This window comes from Erpetoichthys calabaricus, chromosome 4 (assembly GCF_900747795.2).
Source record: "Erpetoichthys calabaricus chromosome 4, fErpCal1.3, whole genome shotgun sequence".
NCBI classification, from domain to species: domain Eukaryota; kingdom Metazoa; phylum Chordata; class Cladistia; order Polypteriformes; family Polypteridae; genus Erpetoichthys; species Erpetoichthys calabaricus.
Window position 1 is genome coordinate 321490943 of NC_041397.2, and position 17267 is coordinate 321508209.

Here is a 17267-nt window from a genome sequence, read left to right on the forward strand (position 1 = left end):
GTACGATTTGATTTGGGACAAGTCACATTAAACTGATTTTGCTGACATGTAAACTGTGCAACAGGCAAAGGTGAGCTGTATTAGGAAAGGAATGGCAGGCCTGCAGGTAGTCGAGTGAAAATGGCACACAAGTTCACAGTCTGTTCTTGTCTTCACAGGTGAGCCCACATGCAGATGTCCTACCAGCCTGCTGTCCCCCTGGTCAGTCCCTGTTCATGTAAGCTCCTTTGGCTCTGTCTACAGCTCTGGTCCTTCCCATAATCCACTCACCACATGCCATATTTTATCTGCATTTGCCAGCTTCTTCCTCCAAATGCACAACATAAAATTCTAGTTGCAGGGACCTGGAGGCTCCTCACAGCAGCATTAGGTGTAAAGCAGGAACCAACCCTGGCCAGAGTGACACTACATGACAGAGTCCTGTGACGCACATCCACAAGACCAGTTTATAATTATTCATTCATCTAACACACTTGATCGGGATGTAAGACAAAATCTGGAGAACTCAATGCAAAACTCATGCAGACCTGGAGAGGACATGTGAAGTCGAAGGAAAGAAAGAAAGAGCAGATGTGGCTGCAGGGCTGACAACTGTGCTCTGTCCTCTAAGTACATTTAGACAGCTGTTGACACTTTGATTGATCCTCTGGTGTCCGCCTTTGTTTCTCTCCTCTTGTTCAGACTCCAGTGCTCCAGTGTCCTGACAGTTTGATAATCTGCACCATCTTTTGTTCTGAGATCAGCCTGGTTCTTCTAGGACTTTATCCAGCAGGTTTGAATCATCTCCTTCTCTATTTCTATCTTTTTCCGGACCTTCGCATCTGTCCTAATTCCATAATGATGAGCCAAGTGAGGGCAGACATGTTGTGTTGTGATGTGCTTGGTCCTGCATGCTTAAATGTGTGTTTTCATTTCTGATTGCTATACAGCACTTCCCTCTTAGGACAATTCGCTTTGAACAGTTTCAGCTAATCAGCGCCTTCCAAACATCCAACATGACAGTGTGAATCTTCATTGTTGGCGGAGTTAGACGGGCTCTTCATTTCATTTACTTAGACTGACTATTTACTGTTAAGTACTGTTTGAGTTACCGTTTAGTATGACAGGTGGCTTACTGAGTTCTTACATCGATATGGAAACGCACACACATGCCACCTGAATTATATACTGTGTGGCATATGGTCAGGGCCCTTGCCCGGCCCGGACGCCTCCACGTTAGAAGGACCAGGGGAGGGAGCGTATCAAGAGCATTACCTCCCCTGGAGCGCTAGGTGGCAGTCTCCCGGGTTGCAGTGGTGCCTCTAATGCCCGCAGGGCTCCATGGGAACTGGAGTGTGATGCAGCCCTGTTGGGTTCTGTGGGCGCCGCCAGGGGGTGCTGCAGCTACTGCTGAGTCCTTATGGGTAGCTCTTGCTCCACACCTGGAAGTGCTGCCAGAAGCAGGTCAACGAGCACCTGGAACACTTATAAAAGGGGCCAGCAGCCACCACTCGGTGAGCCTGAGTTAGGAGGAGGGAGACGAAGCTTGCCAAGAAGGAGTGGAGGCAGAAAAAGAGAGTAGAGAAGAAAAGACTTTTGTATTGTGCTGGTGACTGTGCTGTGACCTGTGTTGTACTTAAGTGAAACAGGGGAAGGCATTTCCAATGAGGGAAAAGGAAAAAATAAACCTGTGTGCTCGTACAGTAATCCCTCACTTATCGCGAGAGATAGGTTCCAAGGCCGACCGCGATAACTGAATTTCCGCGAAGTAGGGACATCATATTTATTTAATTATTTTACGTGTATTTGGACGTTTTTAAACCCTCCCTGTATTGTTTACAACCCACCATTTACTCTATTAATAACAGGGACAACTGCTAAGCAATATGAAATCGGTAGATAAGTTTACACTTACTGTATAGCAAAGTACACGTAGCAGCTTGTAGGCAGTCATGACGTCGTCGACCTTGTTGCAAAGATTCCTAAAGCAGATTCCGTCCAGACTACTGCCTTATCACGTCCACTTGCAACTCGTTTTGCGCCCTGGTTAAAGGACACTGCAGCCGTAGATCTTATATGCTTTTCCTCCTTTTTAAATAAAAAGAATCGTGGACTCATTGATGCTGTGATGGTGTCCTCCAGCGGTGTAGCTGTTCCCTTCCTTCAACATATCCAAAACTTTTACCTTTACTGCAATCATTTGCATCTTCTGTTGGTGCTTGGACACGGCCCCTGAAGCAGTAGCACGTTAATGCTGAATGAGTGAGATGAGACTTCCTGGTTAATGCAACACTCCGTCGCTGAGCCAATCAGCAGCACACAGGAACTTAACTGCGTGCTCTGATTGGGTAGCTTCTCAGCCATCCGCCAATAGCATCTCTTGTATGAAATCAACTGGGCAAACCAACTGAGGAAGCAAGTAAAAAGACCCATTGTTCGCAGAAACCCGCGAAGCAGCAAAAAATCCACGTTATATATTTAGATATGCTTACATATAAAATCCGCGAAGTCGTGAATCTGCGAAAAGTGAACCGCGAAGTTGCGAGGGATTACTGTACTTGTGTCTCTGCGTCTGTGTGTCGTGTTTGGGTGGCAGGAGTGCCCTCTGCAGGCCACAACTGAAATGCCTTTGTTTACAGTGTCCATTTTAGGAAGTCATAGTTTTTACTTGTTCCCATTATTATGCATTATAATTCCTCAGTGTCACATATTATTCATTACTACTCACGAGTCCCACTTCACTGAGATTCTCTCTTATATCCTGTATATGCAAACATTTTAAAGGAAGCGTTTATTGAACTGACTGCAGCAGACTTGTCATCTTCATAAAATGACTTTATTTATTTGATATTGACAATTAATCATTAGATCAAAAATCAAGGAGGCTGTGAGTTTGTATGGACTGAGCTGTTTTTCTGTTTTTGTGACACCGTGTCAGTAGAGAGTGCGTGACGTTAACAATGCATTCTGCCCTAGATGACAGCTCACAAGTTTTGTGATATTTCCTAAATGCCAGTGTGTCTCAGTTTGTTCATTAGTATATTCTGACAGCATTTTATTTAAATTAATTAGACTTATAATAAACATATTACCCATATTCATTGCCCGTGTAGATATGTAATGTTTGGTGAGAATAAATAAAAAGGTAACAAAACGTAAAGTAGTTCTGGTGTGTTGTTTATAATTAAAAAACTCATCGCTTGTCTTAAACGTTCTCCTTTGTGCTTTTACGTTTGGCAATGGAATGCTTCAGTATACAGTCGATTTATTCCACTTCTGAGGGTGTACATTGTTGGTATTCTCCACTGCATTTCCCCCCAGTGTAATGTGTGCCATTGTGACAGGCAATAATGTGTGACAGGCAGATGAGCTCACGTAATGGAAGACAAGACACCTGCTCACCCTGACGCCCAGGCTCTTCTCATGAATATTCCCATCTTGTGCTTTTTCTCATTACTGCCATGTTATTATTATTATTATTATTGGACACGTATGTAGAGGAAATGTGTGTCTTATTTAATGTCTATGAAAGGAAGGACGGTAAAGCCTTGAATGAAACTGAGTGTTGATGCTTTGGGTATCAAGACAGGTAAAGAGCAGAGAACGTTACACATGTCAGTGACTGTGGGGGATTGTGGAATTGGAAGATGGTTTAAGAATATAGAAACGACAAAAGGTTAGTCTTTCGATAATTCTATTTACATCAGTGATTTACTCTGTTGTGTTGCAGTTCAGACGATTTCTTATTTACTGATTCCCACCTCAAATCCTTTGACAAGATGCATTCACAAGAGAAGGCTGTTGCTGGCAAAGTCAGGTGCTTTTTTGAAAGTTTGGCTCCAGATGTGCTTATCCAGATGTTCATTCTTCTCAGTACTTGAGTGATCTTTATGTCCACCTCTGGATGAATCTGAAAAGTTTCTTTTCAACTTTTTACTTTCTCGTATACGAGTAATCATGAAAAAAATCAACCTTGAGATTTTGATGAGTCTTGACGTCTTAGACCTCCGAGTCCGAAAATATACACTCTAAAAAGAGAAAAAGGGCTATTTATGATTTAAGGTAATTTTAGTAGTTGTAATGAATTATATTAATATGTTTGTTCACCTAACATAATTTTTTGCTTTACTTCAAATTGAAAAACCTTGCTGTCGCTTAATGTAACTTTTTCTATTTAGTCTAAAGCAAAAAATCGTTTTGGAGACCCCTGTGATGTCACGTCCGGGCTCGCACCAATGGCAGAAGACCTACATGAGCCCGACCCATTTGACTTCACTTCCTGTCTTCCCCCTTTAAAAGCCTCCACCTTTTCCTTATTCCCTCAGTTCTGTTTGGACTCGGTTTGGTGCACATCACTGCTGTATTATTTTGAAAAGCAGCCAGGAAACCAAATTATACGGGTGGCTGCCCCAAACCTTTATATGACTCTGCCTCAAGTTTGTGACTATACTTACAGAATTTAAGTTGGCATTATAGTGAATACAATAATGGACAAAATTTTAATTTGAGTTCATCCATCCATTATCCAACCCGCTATATCCTAACTACAGGGTGACGGGGGTCTGCTGGAGCCAATCCCAGCCAACAGAGGGCGCAAGGCAGGAAACAAACCCCGGGCAGAGCGCCAGTCCACTGCAGTTAATTTGAGTTTTTAAAGAAATTGAGTTTTTTTAAAGAAATTTGGTTTGAGCTAAATACATTTTTTGCTTTTATTCAAGTTTTTGAAAAGGTTAAAACAAACTCAAATGAATTAAGTTTACTCAAATACTTTTTAAATTTGAAAGAAATCAATTAAATTGCTTGTTACCTTGTGAAGTAATTTATTTAGGTTGATCCAACAAAAGATTTTTTACAGTGTAGTTTTTTGGAATTATGTCTGTGTGTGGGGGTCTGTGTGTAAACACGATAACTCAACAAATATCAACAAGATAGATAGATGAAATTTGGCCTGTGGTTGTTACAGCAAAAATGTAGATCTGTATTAACGTTTGGGCCAAATCCATCAACGAGAGGTAGTGCTTTACCTGAACACATACTCAATTTTTTTTTATATACATGCAGCTGTAGAGTCCGATTTATTCAACTTTACTTTTATAATTGTTCAAGATATTATTAATTTGATTTGATTTGTTGTTGGGTGGCGCAGTGGGTAGCGCTGCCGCCTCGCAGTTGGGAGACCTGGGGACCTGGGTTCGCTTCCCGGGTCCTCCCTGCGTGGAGTTTGCACGTTCTCCCCGTGTCTGCTATATTTCCTCCGGGCGCCCTGGTTTCCTCCCACAGTCCAAAGACATGCAGGTTAGGTGGATTGTTTGTGTGTGTCCTGCGGTGGGTTGGCACCCTGCCCAGGATTGGTTCCTGCCTTGTGCCCTGTGTTGGCTGGGATTGGCTCCAGCAGACCCCCGTGACCCTGTATTCGGATTCAGCAGGTTGGACAATGGATGGATGGATGATTTGTTGTTGATGGTTCTGTAATGTACATAATATAAAAATGTAATCATTGTCTTGCGGTTTACTTCTCAAATATCCATCTTCATATCTGAGTGAGTATATTAGAAAGTCTGGGGAGAGCACTCCCGATTTTTGGTCTCATTAACACAGGAGCCCCAAGACTTTCTCTAAACTGCAGAACACGCTGTCGATTACACCGATTCTGTTTTGAAAACAGCTGTGATTAGTTATGCCGAGCTTGCTTTTACTCACATTGCTTTTTGGAAATCAACAATACAAATCAGCCGCAGATCTGGGAACCACTGAATACTAAAAACATTTACTGAGGAATGTCTTGCGGAAATACTGTTGTGATGACAACGTCGGCCTTGTAAACTCTAACGGAAAGCGTTTCTTAGCATCTCTGATAAGATCGACATAGGGAAGAAGAGACGCTGGATTGTTACAATACATGCTGCCTTACGCCAAATATGCTCGTCAATTTGTTGCAGAGTCTAGATGGACACGACTCCACAGAAGGAGCGAATTGGCCGTCCCGTGTGAGTCTTTCCTAATGTCTTTTAAATGTATTTGTTAACTTAGAGACTGGTACTACAAAACTGTTTTTTAAAAAGTCTTTTTTTTTTTGCTTTGATCGTGCTCAATACGCGAGTCCCACCTACGAAAACTGCAGGATTCAAACGCGCGTCAGAGCACCTTTCAGATGTAGCGGTGCCACGGCTTTTACACTTTGAGCCAAAAAGCTCCGCTAGAGGACTAGCTGATCAACTCGGATTCGGACTGCGCAGACGCCAGTGACGTCATGGGGCTAAAGCGCCTCAAAATCACGTGACGGGCGCATTTGCAACAAGCCTTGAAGCGGCGCTTTGAATACCAGCGCTTCCAAAGCCCGACACGGTGTGCACAGGTCAGAATCAAGCAGCCCATCGCTACATGCTGCACCTTCTCGTCTGCACAGTGTGTTCCCCTGACGGAGAGCGAGAGCGCCTCCATTCCAGCCCCATCAATCCCGTCTCTCGCGCTCCTTCCGCCCTTTTTTCCAGTACCTCCTCCTCTCGGTGATTTCATGTTTCATTTGCATAACGCACAGCGCCTTCTAAAAGCACCGAGCTAGCTCAGTAGCTGTGCAGACACACGGCCCTCTGAATCTCCAGCCTGATCGTCATAATAACGTTAAGAGAATGAATGGAAACAGGGTAACAGGGTAATGCAGCTAGACGGTATGATCACGTTTACATGTCCCAGAATAAATTATGAAGTACTTTATTGTGCTTATGACATTTAAACAAACCTACTTCTAAATTATGTGAGTGCTGCAGAAGTTACACCACATCTTTCTGACAACTTATAATAGCGTAATAGTAACCTGGTTTCCTATTAATATAAACATTCACAATGTTTTTTAATGTCATTATTTGTAATATTTAGAGAAATTACCACTTTGAAGTAATCATTCACTGCACTCATTGTAAAGCAAATATTTCTTCATACTTTATAGTTCTCATATACATTTACAGCACTGATTTGGGACTCTCTGACCATAAAGCAGTATTTTTCACTGTCTCATTACCTCTCCCACCTCTTACCTGTAAACTACAAATTTCTTACAGAAACTTTAAAAATATCTGACCCTCTATCCTTCTGGATCCATTTCTGATCTTTTACTGTCTGCACCTATTCCATCAACACCAGATAGTCTTGTTGACCACTATAACTCAGACCTTCACTCAGCATTAGATAAAACAGCTCCTTTAAAACATAAGGAGGTTTCCTTTAAACGTTCAGCTCCTTGGTATAACTCAGAATTGCGATCTATGAAAGCAGCTGGCCGACGCCTTGAGAGAATGTCACGTAAGACTGGCCTCACCGTGCACATCCAGGCTTTATCTGACCACCAAAGAGCTTACAGAGAAGCACTAACTGCTGCCAAGAACACCCATTATGGCAGAATAATAGAAAGTGGCCATGATAACCCAAGGGTTTTGTTCTCTGTAGTTAATAAACTACTCGAACCCGCGTCTGGTCCAACTACCTCTTCTACTGAAGTCTGTGAGGAATTTCTCCACTTTTTCCGTAACAAAATTAAAGATCTAAATAATTCAACTAACATAAATACATCATCTGTTTATATCTCTCCCTGTTTTCCCACTCCATCCAGCTCCTTCTCTAAGTTCTCACCAGTCACATCTGCGTTTGTTAATGACCTGCTTTGTAAGATGAGGCCGACTACTTGTGTACTGGACCCCATCCCCACCACACTACTTAAATCCTGCCTTCATGCCATAATCCCGACTGTTACAACAATAATAAACTCATCCCTTGACACCGGCTCTGTACACTCACTTTTAAAATTGCTTTTGTAACCCCAATGTTAAAAAAGTCTGGCCTTGATGCTGACAATCTTAACAATTTCTGGCCTATTTCCCACTTACCTTTCCTGTCAAAAGTTCTTGAGCGTGTTGTAGCTTCCCAACTCACCAACTACTTAACTTCTAATAATTTGATGGACCCTTTCAGTCTGTTTCAGGGCGCAGCACAGCTGTGAAACTGCTCTGCTACGGGTAACCAATGATTTGCTTATGGCAGCAGACTCTGGACAAACCAGCATATTAATTCTGTTAGACCTCAGTGCAGCATTTGACACTGTCAGACATGACAACCTACTGTCCAGAATGGAGAACATGCTGGGTATCTCTGGCACTGCCCTCCAGTGGTTCAAGTCCTATCTGACTGATAGGTAAGAGTTTGTTAGTCTTGGTAACAGTAGATCCAGCTCAGCGCCAGTCACACAAGGAGCTCCTCAGTGCTCTGTCCTCGGTCCTCTGCTTTTCTGTATTTATATGCTTCCCCTTGGCCATATTATCCGTAGTTATGGATTGGGTTATCATTTAATGCAGATGATACTCAGCTCTACTTCAATGTTAAAAGTGGAACTTCATCAGAGCTTTCTCAGCTCACAACCTGCCTCAGTGAAATTAAAACCTGGATGGAGCAGAACTCTTTAAAATTAAATTGCAATAAAACTGAACTCCTGCAAATTGGGACTAAAATGCAACTTAATAAAATGAGCTCCTTCCCAGTCTATCTTGGCGGTGATCTCATCAGACCTGCCTCTACTGTAAAAAATCTTGGAGTCATTTTTGATTCCTCCCTCACTTATTCCACCCACATAAATCACATTAAGAAACTTTCTTACTTTCACCTCCGTAACATATCACGTGTTCGCTCCTTCCTCTCCTTCTCTAATGCTGAGAAACTTGTCCATGCTTTTATCACATCCCACATCGATTATTGTAATTCCCTACTGGCAGGTGCCCCTTCTAATCTTATATCACAGCTCCAGCTTATTCAAAACTCAGCTGTAAGAGTCCTTACTCGAACCAGCAGCAGCGAGCACATCACACCCATCCTGCTCCGTCTTCACTGGCTCTCTGTGTCCTACAGAATCGAATATAAAATCCTACTAATAACCTACAAAGCCTTAAATAACCTCACACCAAACTACATCAGTGACCTTCTCCATCACTATGTGCCTGTCCGCCCACTAAGGTCCTCTGATTCTGGTAATCTTGTTGTGCCCCTCACTAATCTACACTCCATGGGTGACAGCAGGGCCTTCAGCTGTATAGCGCCCAGACTCTGGAATGACCTACCGAAATTAATCAGGTCAGCTGACTCCATGAATTCTTTTAAAATAACGACTCAGAACTCATCTGTTCAGTTTGGCTTTTACCTCTACTTGACTTTATTATCCTTCTCTCAGTTTACTTCTCTGTCAAGATGCTCATGTAACCTGTATGTGTGTGTGAGACCATCAATTATGTTGTCTGTTTTTTTTTTCAGAATTCACTGTCTTAATCTTCTGTATTTATTTATCTGGTTTGTACAATGCTATATACTGTATATTCTGCCGTTCTTTATTATATTCTGTAAGTGCCTTGAGCATGGGAAAGGCGCTATATAAATAAAATGTATTATTATTATTATTATTATTATTATTATTATTATTATTATTATTATTATATATGAGTCAGATCAGCATTAAGTATGCCTTACACATATATTTGTAATTTCTGATGTCCTAATTTAAACTGTATTATTATTACAGCACTGATTCAGCCAAAGATGATTTCTTTGTTTGAAGAATGATGAATGACAACCACAAAAATCCGAACTGCAAAATGAAGAAGCTGGAAGTCGACAGAATATCCCACCTCTGTGTGTTTGCTAGAAGAGATATTGTTCCTGGTGAAGAAATCATCTACACCTGCGGAGAGGCACAGTGAGTGGCCTTAGAGGATGAAGGTGAGACGTGTAGAGTTTATTTGTGTATTGAAGATCACTTTAGGTTGTCATCAACTGAAAGTAATTTTTTTGTATGTATGCAGGAAACTGGGCAAGTCACTAAATGTGTCATCATCATTACAGACAAATTACAAGGGTGTACATTTTTATTTTAGTGTTTACAGGCATTTTATTTTAATAAACTGAAGATTATTAGCCAGCACTAACACCACCATGGTCGTGATTTTATAACAGATGTGTTACATTTTATACAAGCACTGATGTTTATTACATAGATTAATAAGTCACATTCAAAAATAAAGCTGGGTGATTAGAAGTGGAAATCTATATTTATGAAAATAAACTTAATAAAAAAATACGTACTGTATAGTCCCACCTACAATTTCAAATATAGCTGGGAAAACTGATGATGTACACTTTTTATTAAAGATAAAACTAAAAGAGCAAAAAGTACTAAGGCTGAAATTATTAATTGCAGACTCATGATAAAAGCTTTGCTAAATAAGAACTTATTTGCGTTGAATAACAGAATTTAATCTTTGCACCATAAGCTTTCAGAATACATTATATAATATGACTTGGGGCAACTTGTTTCTAACTTTTGTATTACATAAATCATTCTGAATGCAACCTATGACAGGGAGAAAAATTAAATGCAGACACCAAAAGAATCATCTTTTTTTAAAGAGAAGGAAAAAGATTATGATTTATTCTTGTGTGACTTTGTTGTACATTTTGCATTACTTACACAATGTTCAAGATCTAGAAGTCCAGAAAGTACTTATCTTTCTAAAAAGGTACTAGTACCAATGTGCAACTGCTAGTCTGGCCTCTCAGTGGTATTCAAAAGGGTATGATCATATTCTGTTACCTGGATTATGCCATTGGGACTTTGAGACTTACAATGAATGAATAAATAAATAAATAAATAAATAAATGGATGGATGGATGGATGGATGGATGGATGGATGGATGGATGGATGGATGGATGGATGGATGGATGGATGAATGAATGAATGGCTTACCAATGACTAATTTTCAGAGCTCTGGTAGTTTGCAGTGTTAAATGAGGGCCATTTCATTCTTCTTGTAAAGCCACATACTGCATGGCGGGACTTGTTACTGCTGATTCAGATGCACAATATCTTTGAATGAGAATGAGGCTGTAATACTCAAAAATAACAATATCAAATCAAAAATTTACCTGGGGTATTTATATAACATGAAAAAATATAAAATTAAAATTGTAACATAGTATTTAACATATTTCTAGTGGGAACCCATTACAAGTTCACTTTAGTATCAGGATCATATATTATGGCATATAAGACCAAAAGGTGACAAGAGCATACCTGGTTTGATTGTCCTGTATTGTCAGGACACTAAGAATAGAGATATTGCCTGCAATGACACCTTGGCTCTTCAGCCTAACCTGCAACAAGAAAAAGTCTCTCTTGCTACTGATGAACAGGTAAAATTCTGTATTGTTTTCAACTGTTTAACACTAGAATTACCAGAGCCTACGAAAAAACTTGTAGATCCGTCCCACCTTAAATCGCTTCACACTTCTCCATCAGCGTCTTTTGTCCTGTAAATGTGTTGATAAGCAGCAAGCAGCCTACTATCACATCCCCCACCGCCGCACAGTTTTCTCAGCTGAAGTCTGTTTACCTGCATGTCAGTAGCTTGGAATTGTAAAGAGTGAGAAGTCAAGCAAAATGACACTTTTTATAAATACTATATCATTATTTGGAACACATGCATTTGTTGTGTGTTCCGTGTCTACAACGATCTATGTAAACATGTCGTTAAAACAGAAATGTTTTTCATGTTTTAGTAATAATTGACAAAATGTAGACATGAAGTTTATAATGTGTGAAGACTGAAGTCCAAACATCAAAGAAACACTTTCACAAAAGGTACAAATGTAACAGAACAAATGTGCTCAGTCAGTCTGTAACAGCCGGTGTAAATGTGTGATACTTGTAAAGGTTAGCTTTGTTTTTTTTTTTTTTTTTTTATTCAGTTTCATTCTCTGTCGCGTTCACTATTCCATCCTACCCCCCACCCCCCACCCAATTTCTTACACTGCTGTTTTCACATAAAAACGCGCTATAGCTCGCTATAGCTCAAATGTTATTTATTTGGATCACATAAAGACGCACTATAGCTCAAATGTTATTTATTTGGATCACATAAAAACGCGCTATAGCTCGCATGTTATTTATTTGGATCACACAAAGATGCGCTATAGCTCGCATGTTATTTATTTTGTCAACGCTACACCTTCCAGATCTAAACACTAGTGTGGTGTATGTGCCCAAAAAAAGTCTAACTGCATTCTCGTACCATTGCTCGCGTACTAAAGTGTCAGCAGGTATTTTTTGTGACATTACACGTGTAATTTGTGAGCATGCCTTTGCCGATCAAACAGAGGAAGCTCTGCAGTTCACTTGTGACTTTATGCTGTAGATCTTGCTCTTACATACAAATGACGGTTCATGTGCCCAAAACGTTAACATTTATATGTTACTTACATAAAAGCCAGAGCTAATGTTATTTACCTATTTACCTTGAGTTATTTACTTACATGACGAGGGTTCTACATCAGATCAAGAATGTACTTTTGGGGCGCGGGGAGTTGGGAACATGAACACGGCTGAGAGAATAACAGAATAGAAAAAAACAAAGTTAACCTTTACAAGTATCATAAATTACTAAATTACACCGGCTGTTACAGACTGGAATCAAATGTATGTCTTTTATTCTAAAATAGTAATAAAATAAAAATGCTAAAATAGTAATAACTCAGTTCTCAAAACGGACTCGCCTGGGATCGAACCCGCGAAGCTTTGATTACAAGTCAGCAGCTGATACCTTTGCGCCAAGGATATCACATATTAGTCGAGGTATAGCTGCGATTCTTGAGAGACGACCTACTTTGCTATCAGCATTGCTGTACCATCTTCATTTTTAGAACCATTTACATCCCTGCTCAGTGTGTAAAGTACACTTTATGTTTCACTACTATGTATGCTTACAGTATATATTGAAATGAAGCCTGTATGTTTTCTTTGACTTTTTTCACCACTAGAATTACCAGAGCCTATGAAAAAACTCATAGATCCGGCCCACCTTAAATCCCATTGCACCTCTCCCTCAGCGTCTTTTGTCCTGTAAATGTGCAGATAAAGACAAGCAGCAAGCAGCCTGCTATTCCATCCCCCTCCGCCGCAGAATGGGCACAAACTTCTCCCAGCTCATGCCTTGATTGATTATCTGGGAGTGAAGTACTGGAGTTTTAGAGTGGAAATAATAGATCGTTATTTGGAACACATGCATTTCATGTGTGTTCCGTTTCTACAATAATCTGTGTAAACACATTGTTAAAACAGAAACGTTTTTCATATGAATAATATAAATATTGTTGCATCCGTGCCACAATGTTTTCCTAAATGTACTATACAGGTCATAAAATGAGTTATTCCAAATATCATATATACCTATGTCTCTGCTTTTTTTTGCCAGTGCGTCTTTGACATCATAGACCATAAGGTGCATACTAATTCAGCATGAGCAGGAACACTCAATAAAACCAAGTAAAAAAAAAAAAAATCAAGTGACGGTGAGATACGAAGAAGGCAGATTCGCCAGCGTTTGTGTGTCAGCTTTTATCCCTCCAGATCAGAGAATGTCCAGTTCCATTGCCTCAAAACACCATTCACATCTACAGTTACTCCCAGTTTCAAATAAAAACTAACGGCGTCAGATCCCTAGGGCGGTAGTAGTGCTGGGCGGTATACCGGTTCTTACCGAAAACCATTTTTAATTTTTTTTATGATATGGATTTTTCTTATACCGCAACACTGATTTAAATTGCCTAAACGACGTTCAGAACGTGGCGCAGCGGGAAACTGTTCAAGTGGGGACCTTTTTCACTGCTACACCGCTAAACACAGATTTGTTGCACTAGGGCTCTTTTTCACTGCTACACCACCAAATAGTGGGCGGTAGCATAGGAATGCTGCGTGGTGAAAATGGACAGAGAGCCTGGAGATGCTTTAGTTTTAAAAGGTCAGATGTGTAAATACTGTTTCTATACTACTGGATAATACTGCAAGCCAATTTGTACTTGTTTCATTTGTTTTCAATACTGTGTAATGTACCTGGGTACTGTGTAATAGTGTGACGACATGTTTTCAAACCCCGTCATAAGTTATATAGCACATTAAATGCTTTGTGTTAAGTGATTCTTAAACTGACCTCTTGCACTAAGAGGAGGCGCCGGCAGCGATCGCTGCACAGAATACATTCACTTCATGATCTTCCTTCTCTCTGAACATTTAGAATGCTAAAATAAATACTTAATATAATTTTCATGGTGAAATGCATTAAAGCATGCATTAATCATATGGGGGCACGGCGGCGTGCCTGCCTTACATTTGCATGTTTTTCTGGTGGGTTTACTCGGCGCTTCAGTTTCCTTTCAAAGTCATGTAGGATGTGGGTTTTTTTTGTGCTATATTGACCCTGCTAGTTTATGTTTTGCTTGTATTTATCCTTCGATGTGCTGGCGACTCGTTCAGAGATGGGCGCAACTCTGAATGGATGGCATAATTAAACATGTATAACGAAGATGTTTTTAAAGTTCTGAACACTCCGTGGGCTAAGTTTATAACTAGTTTTAATTTCACAAAGACGTTTATCGTGTGGTGATTGGTTATGTGGAGAAAGAAAAAGGACGGATAGGAACTGGGGTTTTAGTACGTCAGATAGAGACAGCACACGTGCAATAAAGAAAGCCCGCTCAGAAGAACATGCATTGAATTCTGTGTTCGTGTCTCCGACCACCAGATCACAAACCCAACATTTACACAATATTTAAGTTAAACCTGTGCGATACCCATTCATACATCCAGTTTTTTGGAGCCTCGTCACACCTGCCATAAAGGTCTCTACACTGAACGTACACCTGGGGACCCCTTACTGCCAGGGAGCAGCACTACCGCCTCACTACCATGCATGTGTAATACAGTACCTGCTTTAATGCATTTCATCATGAAAATGATATCAAGTATTTATCTTAGCATTCTAAATTTTTAGAGAGCAGGAATATCATGAAGTGAATGGATTCTGTGCGGTGATTGCTGCCTCCTCTTAGTGCATAGGAAGTCAGTTTAAGAAGCGTAGTGATTAACAACTGGGTCGGGGAACACAACACAAAGCATTTAATGTGCTGCATTAACTTATGACGGGGTTTGAGAAAATCAAGTAAATTAAACATTGATTTTAGGATGAAGTTTAGTTTATGACATTCTACTTTAATTATGAAGTAAACTATGAAAATAAAGTGGAAATGTCGACTTTAACCTCAACATAAACGGCAAGAATAAAGTGGAAATGTTGACTTTAATCTTGACATAAGCATCAAAATTAAAGTGGAAATGTCGAGAATAAAGTCAGCATGTCGACTTTATTCTTGACATATACCGGTAGTTTGTTTTTTTTCTTCCCTCTTTACTGTATTTTTTTTTTCTTCACCGTGGCCCTAATGCACTTCCGTAGGGCTATACCACAAATAGCATTATACAGTAAATGCAAGTTGCAGTTATTTTATTTATGTATATAGCTTAGCTTGAAGCAAGGCCCATATTAATGCAGTTTGCCTAAATGATGGTACAGTTGGTAAGAATGTCATCACAAAGTTGTACTTGTTTTATTTTATTTTAATTTGGTGAATACTGTGTAATGCACCTGGGCTTGAAGTCTTGAAGTAATAGTGCAGCTATCAGTAATAATACTATTATTTATTTTATTGTTTTGATTTATTAGTTTAAATATTATGCAGTTTATTGATGGTAAAGTTGTTTAAAAAGTCACTTTAATGTGTCAGTGGACAGAGATTGTTAACATTAACAGAAAGTGTAGTTGGTTCACAAAAAATATTTACTATTTATTACTTTTCTAAGACATGTTCAGTGCAATACAAGTTTTGACAAGCACCTCTGGATATTTTACTAAGTCTAAATGCCTCTTTGGATGGTTGAAAATATGTTGTCAAAATCATAGTTTAAGTTTTTGCAAAATTTGTTCAATAAAAAGGTTCTATATTTTGACTGCAACTGTCATACAATGTGATTCCTTCTCTTCATTAGTGTCACCCCCTTGAAAACTATCACTTTATGGGGCCATGCAAACCTGTATTAATACTTGTGTGCACATTAAAATGTTTTTTTTGTACAATGTACAATTCTCATAACAGTGGAATAGGTTATTCTTAGCCAGTCTACTGCAGTAATTGCAGTGGAAAATGTGGTTAACATTCACTCATGCATGGGGAAAAAAAATACCGTCGAATACCGTGAAACCGGGATAATTTAGAAAAATACCGTGATATAAAATTTTGGTCATACCGCCCACCCCTAGGTGGTAGAATGTATCGTGATCGTGGCTGAGAGAATAAAAGTGAAAAAAAAAAACACTAACTTTTACAAGTTCTATAAATGTACACCGTCTGTTACAGACACAAACCAAATGTATGTGTGTACTGTATAATATTCACAATAAGAGCAGCTCACTACTGAAAACAGCAAATATAGGAGGCAGTTGGGATTGAACCAGGGACTCTTGATTACAAGTCAGTAAATCTTACCAATACGCCACAGAAGCTGTTGTCTTATCCTTGAACCTTTTGTGAAAGTGTCTATTTGATCTTAGGACTTCAGGCTTCACACATTATATAGTTTATGCCAACATTTTGTCACTTACTACTAAAACATGAAAACGTTTCTGTTTTAACAATGTGTTTACACAGATTATTGTAGAATGCACATGGAATGCATGTGTTCCAAATAACGATCTATTATTTCCACTCTAAAACTCCAGCACTTCATTCCCAGATAATCAAGGCATGAGCTGGGAGAACTTTATACCCGTTCTGCTGTGGTGGGGGGATGGAATAGCAGGCTGCTTGCTGCTTGTCTTTATCAACACATTTACAGGACAAAAGACGCTGACGGAGAGGTGCAAACAGATTTAAGGTGGGCCGGATCTATGAGTTTTTTCGTAGACTCTGGTAATTCTAGTGTTAAATAATGTCATACTTTTTTTTAAACTTTAGAACAAGCAGAGCTTGAAAATGAGACATCGGGAAATGAGCAGAACTAATTGATCATGAAGGTGAAGGAGGAAAGCACCAGTACATGTCACCTTGCTAAAAGAAAGGCAGTGATGCTCAGTCTAGGTCTTTCTAGCTTAACCTGGAACAATTTAACAACTGTCTATGTTGCTAAGTTCATTTTAACTCACTCCTTAAATTGTATAACAATGAAGCAAACTTAAGTGTTGGTTTTTCTGTTAGGTGGAAAGGAGCCTCCAGTTACTGTTTTCAGGCTGAGAAATACCACCAGGAGACTCATGCCATGTTAGCTTTATTCAAGGTAGAAAACATTGGTCTTGGTTACTGCTATAAAAGAATTACCAGCAGTGAATGGTAGTACTTATTTTATAGTGCAAACATAAAAAAGAACAGAAGT

At 39.6% G+C, this 17267-nt stretch overlaps 2 protein-coding genes across 2 annotated transcripts in view; both read right to left on the bottom strand.

Annotated features, from left to right (window-relative positions):
• LOC114643526 (NACHT, LRR and PYD domains-containing protein 3-like) overlaps positions 1–17267 on the bottom strand; it is a 2412635-nt gene that overhangs the window by 1370730 nt on the left and 1024638 nt on the right. The window lies entirely within an intron of this gene.
• The window catches only part of LOC114643532 (butyrophilin-like protein 2), a 678491-nt gene that overhangs the window by 339364 nt on the left and 321860 nt on the right, over positions 1–17267 (bottom strand). The window lies entirely within an intron of this gene.